At 40.5% G+C, this 10,471-nt stretch overlaps 1 long non-coding RNA gene across 1 annotated transcript; it reads left to right on the top strand.

The window, feature by feature from the left end:
• Positions 1-7,547: 7,547 nt before the first annotated feature.
• Positions 7,548-8,691, top strand: LOC130282660 (uncharacterized). Its single transcript, XR_008846483.1, has 3 exons — positions 7,548-7,634; positions 7,715-7,821; positions 8,546-8,691. It is a non-coding gene; the product is annotated as an uncharacterized LOC130282660 (long non-coding RNA).
• Positions 8,692-10,471: the final 1,780 nt, after the last annotated feature.

The raw sequence follows: 10,471 nt of genomic DNA, 5'->3' as shown, positions 1-10,471 counted from the left end.
TTTGGGGGGCATTTTCTCCTATTACCCTTTGTAAAAAAGTAAAATTTGGGGAAAAACCAGCATTTTAGTGGAAAAATATTTTTTTTCATTTACACATCCGACTTTAACAAAAAGTTGTCAAACACCTGTGGGGTTTTAAAGCTCACTGTACCCCTTGTTACGGTCCTTGAGGGGTGTCGTTTCCATAATAGTGTGCAATAAGGGCTTCCTAAATGGGACATGCCCCCCAAAAAGCATTTCAGAAAAACTCACTCTCCTAAATCCCATTGTTGCTCCTTCGCTTCTGAGCCCTCTAGTGCACCCGCTGAACACTTGACATACACATATGAGAAATTTTCTTACTCGAGAGAAATTGGGTTACAAATTTTGAGAGGATTTTTTTCCTTTTACCCCTTGTAAAAATTCAAAAACTGGGTCTACAAGAACATGCGAGTGTAAAAAAATGAAGATTTTGAAATTTCTCCTTCACTTTGCTGCTATTCCTGTGAAACACCTAAAGGGTTAACACACTGACTGAATATCATTTTGAATACTTTGAGGGGTGCAGTTTTTATAATGGGGTCATTTATGGGGTATTTCTAACCAGAAGACCCTTCAAATCCACTTCAAACCTGAACTGGTCCCTGAAAAATTCAGATTTTGAAAATTTTGCCAAAAATTGGAAAATTGTTGCTGAACTTTGAAGCCCTCTGGTGTCTTCCAAAAGTAAAAACTCATCAATTTTATGATGCAAACATAAAGTAGACATATTGTATATGTGAATCAATATATAATTTATTTGGAATATCCATATTCCTTATAAGCAGAGAGCTTCAAAGTTAGAAAAATGCTAAATTTTTGAATTTTTCACCAAGAAATGATGCAAGTATTGCCGAAAATTTACCACTAACATAAAGTAGAATATGTCACGAAAGAACAATCTCGGAATCAAATTTATAAGTAAAAGCATCCAAAAGTTATTAATGCTTAAAGTGACAGTGGTCAGATTTGCAAAAAATGCTCCCGTCCTTAGGGTCATAATGGGCTCCGTCCCCAAGGGGTTAAACATGGTACTACTGTTTGTTTTTTACATGTTAACATTATTATTATGTATGTTTTTAAGTGTTTTTATTAATGTTTGAGGAGACTAGGTTTGACCTTGTGTGACCCCCAGACCCCACCCACCTACTTTTGGTGCCCATTTTGTGTATATTTAAAGCCCGTATGTATATTTAACCCCCGAAACGCTTTATTGCTTTGATTTATTCATTTTACTTACTTTTGGTATAAATAAACCTTTGATGCTCCACCTCTACTTTGGTATCCTGCCAAATTTGTCCAACAGCAAATACAGATCCAGCGCCGCTCCAGTGCACATTTTCTTCTTCTTTGGATTCTCTGCCTGTGGAAGAGGCCTGGCTGTTAGACAGTTTGGAGGGATCTGGAGGATCATAAGTATCAGCAGCAGCAGCAGCGTTTTCCTCATGTTGTGGGGTGTCTCGACTGTCCCACGCGGCCTTGTGGTGACGCTACATATGCCTGCATAAAGACGTAGGGGGAGATTTATCAAAACATGTGGAGACAAAGTTGCCCATTTGCCAATAGCAACCAATCAGATTGCTTCTTGCATTCTTAACAAGGCCTCTGAAAAATGAAAGAAGCGATCTGATTGATTGCTATGGGAAACTCTGGACAGGTTTTGATAAATCTCCACCGTAGTCCCAACACTCGGACCCTGGTAACAGCTTACTTTCTGTTTGCAGAGACAACATATTGCCACATTCTCTGCATCAGGTAAGGTAGAGAAGAAGTTCCACACTTCAGAATATTGGACAGAGTCTGTACCACCTGACTGTGCCCCTCCACTGGATGTTTTTTTTAATTAGAACCCGAACATGCAGCAGCCCTACGCCTGTTACGTTTTACAGATTTTTTTTTTACCCTACCTCGGCTATTCTCTTCTTCGCTGACACTGCCACTACCCTTTGAACATGTCAGCTCATGCCCAGGTGGTTTCCAAGTCCTGTCAAACACCACATCATCATCAACATCAAACTCCTCATCTTCCACGCCACTCCTCTCTGCATGGATTTCTTGGGCTCCTTGCTTCCCCTCAGCATAGCCACCTTGATGCCTTACAGTTTCCCCACCATGCCTACCACCCCCAGTCCCACTTGTGCTGGGCTTAATCACTGATTCGACCTCCACCACCTCGCCAACACACTATAAATCTTGACTGTCCCCATACAGCTCCTCCTTGTGGCAAGTAGTAGGCTAGTGGTATCCTTCTGCGTAGCAGTTGGGGGGAGACAAAGCCAGAGATGAAGAAGCACAGCATCTAGGATAGACCTTTCCTCTTCCCCATGTGAGTGTAGATGCGAAGGAATCCACTGACCGGTGGCTCTCCGCCATATTGTCAGTCTTTTACTCAAAAGTCGTTTGACAGATATATTTGTAACATCGTAACATTCCAGTAACAGAGAACATGGTGAGGGTCTTCTGTCCTCTACCCTGTCCAACAACTCCTATTCCAGACATTTTTTCAAAATCCTTTTTGGGTGATTTTTCACCAACCTACTTGTTAAATCTAAGTTTCAATTCTTTGAACACTTTTTGCATTGCAGAGATGACAGCACAATGAGTACTGAAGGTGTTTGAGGAACAATATTAAATGCACCACAACTGTATTCACAATACAGGCTACATATGTGTAACTTCAACACGTTTTTTGACTGGCAGAGATGACAGCACAATAAGTACTGACGGTGTTTGAGAAACAGTATGAGAACTATAGAACCACAGAACTACAGGCTAGATATAGATCACGGTGCTGGCTAACTGTAGTTGGTTGAAGAACACTTCAATTCAGGTATTTGTAGGGATGAGCCTTGAAAAAGTTAGCATTTGTGGTGGCAAAAGATTAGCCCCTCAGAGGCTGTGAGAAGATTGTCCCCTTATCTGCTCTGTAAGAGTCCCTATAGGTTTCTTGCATGGGGATTGACTCCTGTTCACACACACAATCAAGGTCTTTCTTTCTATTCTATATATTTCTTTCTTTCTAATCTGTATCTTTATCTATCTAATCACTAACTGTCCCTAGTTATGTCTCTCTCTGTCTGTTTCTCTCTTTCTCTGGCAGTTCCTTTGACTCTGTATGCAGAGGGTGATGTCACTGCTCTTTTATCTGCGTAAAAATGCTGTGTTGTATTGGCCTTTTTTGCTGATTGACATAGTAAGCAGCAAATCACATGATAGACCTGGGTTATCATTTGATATACTGATGTCGCTGATGTAATCTCACTACCCCCCTGCTCGCCCTGCTTCTTCAATGCTTCTGGTTTTTCACACTATTTACCGACTCACACAAGCCAAATTGGTAAAGACTTGAGTGTTCGCCGAGCCAGAGAAATCCAAAAGTTTGGCTTACTCATCTCTGTTGTTTACCAAATGCCGTCCATCCAATCCAGGAAAACAACCCATGCGTTCAAAATGTTTCCTGCACCCTTACACACATTTTTTTGGGGGTGTACTTTTTGTAATGGGGGTCAGTTTTGGGTGTTTCAAATTTTTTTTTTTAATTAAATGTTTTTAATAACAAGATTTTTCAATAATACAAACAAGCGGACCTCCAACAGTTGGCATGCTCTGGGTTCATCATACTGGGTACAGAGTTGGCATATCAGTAGGAAAATTGCAATTCTCATTTTTACCACTGCATTGATCCATTCATGGAAAATAAATTTAGGAAACACCCGTGCGGTCAAAATGTCCAGTTCACCCCCAGACGCATTCCTCAGGGGGTGTACTTTCTGTAATGGGGTCACATGTGGGTGTTTCTTTTTTATTTTCCTCTGAATGTATGTAACTGCCAGTATCTGATATGCCTGCAAGAAACTGAGGCCTCAAATGCGAACGGAGCTCTATGACACCTGAGCCCCATCTTATTTCAAGGCAACAATTAAGGACCACATATTGGGTATTTCATTAGTCAAAAGAAATTGCATTTCAAATTTTGTACGGCTTTTTTCTCCAAAAACTTGTGGGGTATAAAAGCTCAATGAACCTTATGAAACATTCCTTGAACAATATAGTTTCAAAATTGGGGTCACTTGCGAGTTTTGCGAGCCATTGCCATGTAAATCACCATTTTAGGCCTCAAATTTGCATGGTGCTCTCTCACTCCTGGGCCCTGTTGTGCACCTTCACAGTACCTTATGTCCCCATATGGGGTATTTTCATACTCAGGAGCAGGGCCGACCCTACCCGTGTGACCATTGGTCCCAGGCGGCACTTTTCAGGAGCGACACTTTGCTGCCCTTTTTTTTTGTGCCACCTAGGTCCATGTTTGGGCCAGCCCTGCCACTGCACTGTCACTGCTCACTGTTCTAAAGTGGCCGTGGCACCAGCGCAGCTGCTTAATAGCGCAGCGGCCACTTTAAGAGTGAGCCTGCGGCCGGCAGGTCCGGGTCTGATGAGGGATGTCGCAAAAGTGACGTTCTTCCGCAGACCCGCGCAGGAGGACATCAGTGACATCACTCGTCAGGCCGCCGCCAGAGAGGAGCGCTGCGCAGGCCAGGTGTTTGTCTCTCTGTGTGTCTCTGTCTCTTTGTGTGTCTCTGTGTGTGTCTCTGTGTGCGTGTGTCGCTGTGGGTCTCTGTGCCGGAGGGGAGTGGACTATGCTACCTAATGTGGGGAATCTATGCTACCTAATGTGGGGAAACCATGCTACCTATTGTCGGAAAGCTATGCTACTTAATGTGGGGAATCTATGCTACCTAATATGGGGATTCTATGCTACATAATGTGGGGAAACTTTGCTACCTAATGTGGGGAAACTGCTACCTAATATGGGGAAACTATGTTACCTAATGTGGGGATACTATGCTACCTAATGTGGGGAAACTATGCTACCTAATGTGGGAAACTATGCTACTTAATGTGGGGAAACTGCTGCCTTATGTGGGGAATCTATGCTACCTAATGTGGGGAAACTATGCTGCCTACCTCATGTGGGGAAAATATGCTGCCTACCTAATGTGGGAACTGCTGCCTACCTAATGTGGGGAACTATGCTGCCTATCTAATGTGGGGGAACTGCTGCCTACAAAATGCTTTTTTTGGGGAGTGAGGGCAGCATTTCACTCTTGGACCCAGGCAGCACAATGTCTTGGGCCGGCCCTGCTCAGGAGCAATTTGTTACATATTTTTAGGGGCTTTTTCTCCATTTATCTCTTGTAAAAATGAAAAATTCAGGGTTACACTAGCATTGTAGTGTAAAAAATATTTTTAACACTAAAATACCAGTGTAGCCCCTTTTTTATTTATTTTCACAAGGGCTAAACGGAGAAAAGTATAGAAATACCCCATATGTGGATGTAAAGTGCTCTGTGGGCACCAAACAGAGCTCCGAAAGTAAGTCTGGAATGGAAGTCAGGGGCTATGTCGCCTTTACAAAGCCCCCATGGTGCCAGAACAGCGGAAACTCCTCCCACCTATGACACCATTTCGGAAACTACACCCCTTAAGGAATGTAGCAGGGGGGTACAGTGAGCATTACCACCTCACAGGTGTTTGGTATAGAGGGTTGTAAAAAATGAATATTTCGAAATTTTACACTAATATGCTGGTGAAACCTCTAACTTTTCATTTTAACAAGGGACAAACAGAGAAGTCCCCAAAAATTGTAACCCTATTTCTTCCGAGTGTGAAAATACCCCATATGTGAATGTAAAGTGCTGTGCAGGGCGCTATTGGGCTTTTGGAGAGAGGATTTGGCTGTAATGGAAGTCGTGGGCCATGTTGTGTTTACAAAGCCCCCATAATGCCAGAACAGTAGAGACCTCCTACATGTGTCACTATTTTGTAAACTGCACTCCCCAAGGAACGTAACAAGGGGTGCACTGAACTTCTACCTCCCCCCCCTCCCCCCCAGGTGTTTGACATATTCTTGTTACAGTTGGCCGTGAAAATTCTAATTCTCATTTTTATAACCAACTGTAAAATAAATTGGCAAACATCTGGGGAGTTGGCAAAAAAAATGGCAAACATCTGTACCCCTTGTTACATTCCCTGAGAGGTGTAATTTCTAAAATGGTGTCACATGGGGGTTTCCACTGTTCTGGCACCAAGGGGGCTTTGTAAAAGGCGACATGGCCTCCGACTTCCATTCTAGCCAAATCCTCTCTAAAATCCCAAAGTTGTGTCTGCACGACACTTTATGTGCACATTTCTAGAATTGGTAGAAATTGGGTCACAAATTTCTTGGTACTTTTTCTCCATGAAGGGTGCATTCACATCACGATTTTACCATCCTACTTCTTCTCACGATTTTTAACTTTGAAATCGTACAAATCTGCATGCCAAGTCGTATTTATTGACTTCCATTCATTAAGGATAGAGAACAAATGCCTTAGTTTTGATCCGCATCCGATTTTGCACGATTTAAGATCGGAGGTAAAATCATAGTTGACCACGATTTTTTTGTCCAGATTCAAAATCCGATAGAAATCGTGTCCAATCTATTTATTATTGAGGTCAATGTACATCGCATGAAATCTGGTGACTGTGCGATCCTATCAGATTAATCACACACAAATTTTTTGTACACATGCGCAGTAGACTCTGGAAAGTGCTAGAAACCACTAGATTCTTCTTCTTCCCAGAATGCACTGCACTATATATATATATATATATATATATATATATATATATATAAAAGGTGAGGCATAGCCTTCCTCCCACACACACACAGGATCTGAAGAGACAGGCTACCATATTGGTACACCCTGACATATTAAACATATTGAAGAGCCCTACCTTGATCTGCAGAAAGTGAGTAAACTACATGATTATGCACATAATGACTGGACAATAATGCAATCTTTGATATATATATATATATATATATATATTTATTTTTTTTTTTTTTGTGCATTTGCAAACTGTGTGGTGTTTGTTGTAGCAATTAGGTATTTTTATGCTCTGTGCTTTACCAATGCACGTCTCGTGTAAAAATGGGTTTTATTTTTTTGTGTAGGTTTTTGCATCTGCAAACTGTGGTGTATTTGTCAGCAATTATAATGGTATTTTATGCACTGTGCTCTACCAATGCATGTCTCATGTAAAGTAGTTTTTTTTATTTCTTTATTTATTTATGTTTTCTTGTGTAGGTTTTTGCATCTGCAAACTGTGGTGTATTAGTCAGCAATTATAATGGTATTTTATGCACTGTGCTCTACCAATGCATGTCTCATGTAAAGTTGGTTTTTTTATTTATTTATGTTTTCTTGTGCAGGTTTTTGCATCTGCAAACTGTGGTGTATTAGTCAGCAATTATAATGGTATTTTATGCACTGTGCTCTACCAATGCATGTCTCATGTAAAGTTGGGTTTTTTATTTATTTATGTTTTCTTGTGTAGGTTTTTGCATCTGCAAACTGTGGTGTATTAGTCAGCAATTATAATGGTATTTTATGCACTGTGCTCTACCAAGGCATGTCTCTTGTAAAGTTTTTATATATATATATATATATATATATATATATATTTTTTTTTTTTTTTAGATATGATTATTATTTTATTTTTAAGATTAATCAATGTTTTCAGAAGAGGAAGAAGATGATCCTAGAAATAGCCAGGAATCCATAATAACAGGGGTACATTTTTAATTATTTATTTATTCATAATTTTTTTTAAATTTAAAAAAAATATATATATTTTGTTTATTTTCTTTCAGACTCCCAGTCCATCTTCACCGATTCTGGAAAGTTTCAGCCCAGAGTCAGAGAGGCAATGTACTTCTCCTCACCTGTCATCCACTAGCCAGGTTCTTCGTTTATTTAGGTAATTTGTTTTCTTTCATACAACATATCACCCCAGACTTTTCAAATTATGAGAGCAAAAAAGTTTATTTAATTTCCCATAGCAAGCAATCACAGCTCTACCTTCACTTTATCAGAGTTCATTAGCTGAGCTGTGATTGCTTGATTTTGTATTCCTGTTGTATCCTGCTCATTAAATTAAAAATTTTACTTGCCTTCCTGCATCTGCAGATATATATATATATATATATATATATATATATATATATATATATAAATCAATGATTGCATTATTGTCCAGTCATTATGTGCATAATCATGTAGTTTACTCACTTTCTGCAGATCAGGGTAGGGCTCTTCAATATGTTTAATATGTCAGGGTGTACCAATATGGTAGCCTGTCTCTTCAGATCCTGTGTGTGTGTGGGAGGAAGGCTATGCCTCGCCTTTTATATATAGTGCAGTGCATTCTGGGAAGAAGAAGAATCTAGTGGTTTCTAGCACTTTCCAGAGTCTACTGCGCATGTGTACAAAAAATTTGTGTGCGATTAATCTGATAGGATCGCACAGTCACCAGATTTCATGCGATGTACATTGACCTCAATAATAAATAAATTGGACACGATTTCTATCGGATTTTGAATCTGGACAAAAAAATCGTGGTCAACTATGATTTTACCTCCGATCTTAAATCGTGCAAAATCGGATGCGGATCAAAACTGAGGCATTTGTTCTCTATCCTTCAGAGCGCTGCTACAGCTGGTCGGTCTACCAAAAAAAAAAGGAAGACATCCAAAGTTGATAAAGTGCCTGATTTCCCAACAGAGGAATTGATATTACTAGTTCAGGACAGACCCGCCCTTTGGGATCATACAAATGAAAAACATGCAGATAATTTTTACACCAAAAAGATGTGGGAGGAAGTAGGGGACTGTCTTATACCTAAATACTAAGATTTGCCTTAAAACATCAAAAGAGAATTTGGTTTGTATATGATTAAAAATATATAGATCTCAATGTAATAGATGTAATAATACTTTTTTAGATTTCAGATAAAAAAATGCAGCAAAAATGGCATTCAGTACGAGATGCATTCAAGTGATTTTGTACAAAAGAGGATAAGGCAGCCACCAGTGGATCTGGTGCACATGTTCTATTTTATTTACAGGAAATGCATACATCCAAACACACGTAAATGTATTATAGATGTGCTAGAGTTGTTCTACAGTCAAATTTTAAATGATAGTATGCATGCAAAATATTACTTTGTGGTAATTATCATTATCATTATTATCTACACATTTCAGGAACGTTCGTCAATTCAAAAAATTCAACACGTAGATCCACAGACAGGCATGCCTCCAAGCACACCACAACATTATGGTCAGTTTACTCAACAGCAATATTCTCAAACGCATCAGCATAATATCCGTAGCTACCCTATCAATATTCTATGGAAAGGACTTTTGAAATGGTTGAATACCAAAACATTTAGATATCTATATAGCTTTAACCTTTTTTTTTAAACCTTTTCGTTTAAAGCAAAAAAAATTATAATAAAAATCCAATTAAAAACATTTGTACAAAGCCGCATTTTGTAAAAAAAATCTTATTTTATTTTTATTTTTTTATTCAAAGCAAGGTTTATTGTAAACAATCAGCAGAACAAATAGGTCCAGTGCAGTACATCAAGCATAGGAAGGAGACAGTGGCTTACATGTCACGAGTACATAGGTAAGGAAGTATCAACCGTCACCGAATGGAATACAGCAGGTAAGGACCCTCATAGTGTGTCAATGAGGTCCACGAACAAGGTCTCTAGCATAAATAAAACTGCACTGGGAAAACATGCGGATGGGAAGAAACAGGGGAAGGGGGGGGCAACAAGAATAAGCAAGAAAGAGAAAGTGTGAGGAGAGGGGGGGGGGGGGGGTGCAGGGAAGAGAGAGGCTCCAGAAACGTTAAAAGGGGGGGGGGGATAAGGAGAAGACAGAAGAGGAAGAGGGGGAGGGGGGGTAGAACAGAATTAGAAAGTTTGGAGAAAAGAAAAAGAGGTAATACCCACGGGTCGCCTGCCTCCTGCCACCACCATCGCAATCCCCAGCTGACATCGGCATCCGCTCGGACGGCATGTCAGGTCCGGAGAAGAGGTCGGTCACCAGGGACAAGGTTTGGGAGAACAGATTACCCCTCTCTGTAGAGCGGGGTTTCAAGGAAGGACAGCCATGGACTTCAAGTCGCAGTATATGCTGTAATGTGGCCGGAGGGGTCGGCCATGAGTTCCTCCATACGGTTGATGAAAAGAATTTCGTTGTACCATTCAGTGACTGTGGGAGGGAGGGGGTCTTTCCAATGTCTCGGGATCACAGTTCTTGCAGCCATGAGCATGAATTGAGCCAGGGATTTAGACGGGGACTTTCGAGCTGCAGGCATAATCGATAGCAGGAGGACCTTCGGTTCGTTGGGGTATGACACTCCCGTAGCCAATGTTATACGAAAGGTCACAACTGACCAAAACGACTGAATCAATGGGCAGGACCACCATATATGAGTCATGGTACCACGAGCAGTCCCACAACGCCAGCAGCGGTCCAACACAGCCGGGTACATTTCATGTAGCAGCACTGGGACTCTGTACCATCTGGAGAGAATCTTATAATTAGTCTCCTGAG

The sequence above is a fragment of the Hyla sarda genome, chromosome 7, assembly GCF_029499605.1.
Source record: "Hyla sarda isolate aHylSar1 chromosome 7, aHylSar1.hap1, whole genome shotgun sequence".
Taxonomy (NCBI): domain Eukaryota; kingdom Metazoa; phylum Chordata; class Amphibia; order Anura; family Hylidae; genus Hyla; species Hyla sarda.
Note: the sequence above shows the minus strand (reverse complement) of the source record. Positions and strands in the feature narration are given on the sequence as shown.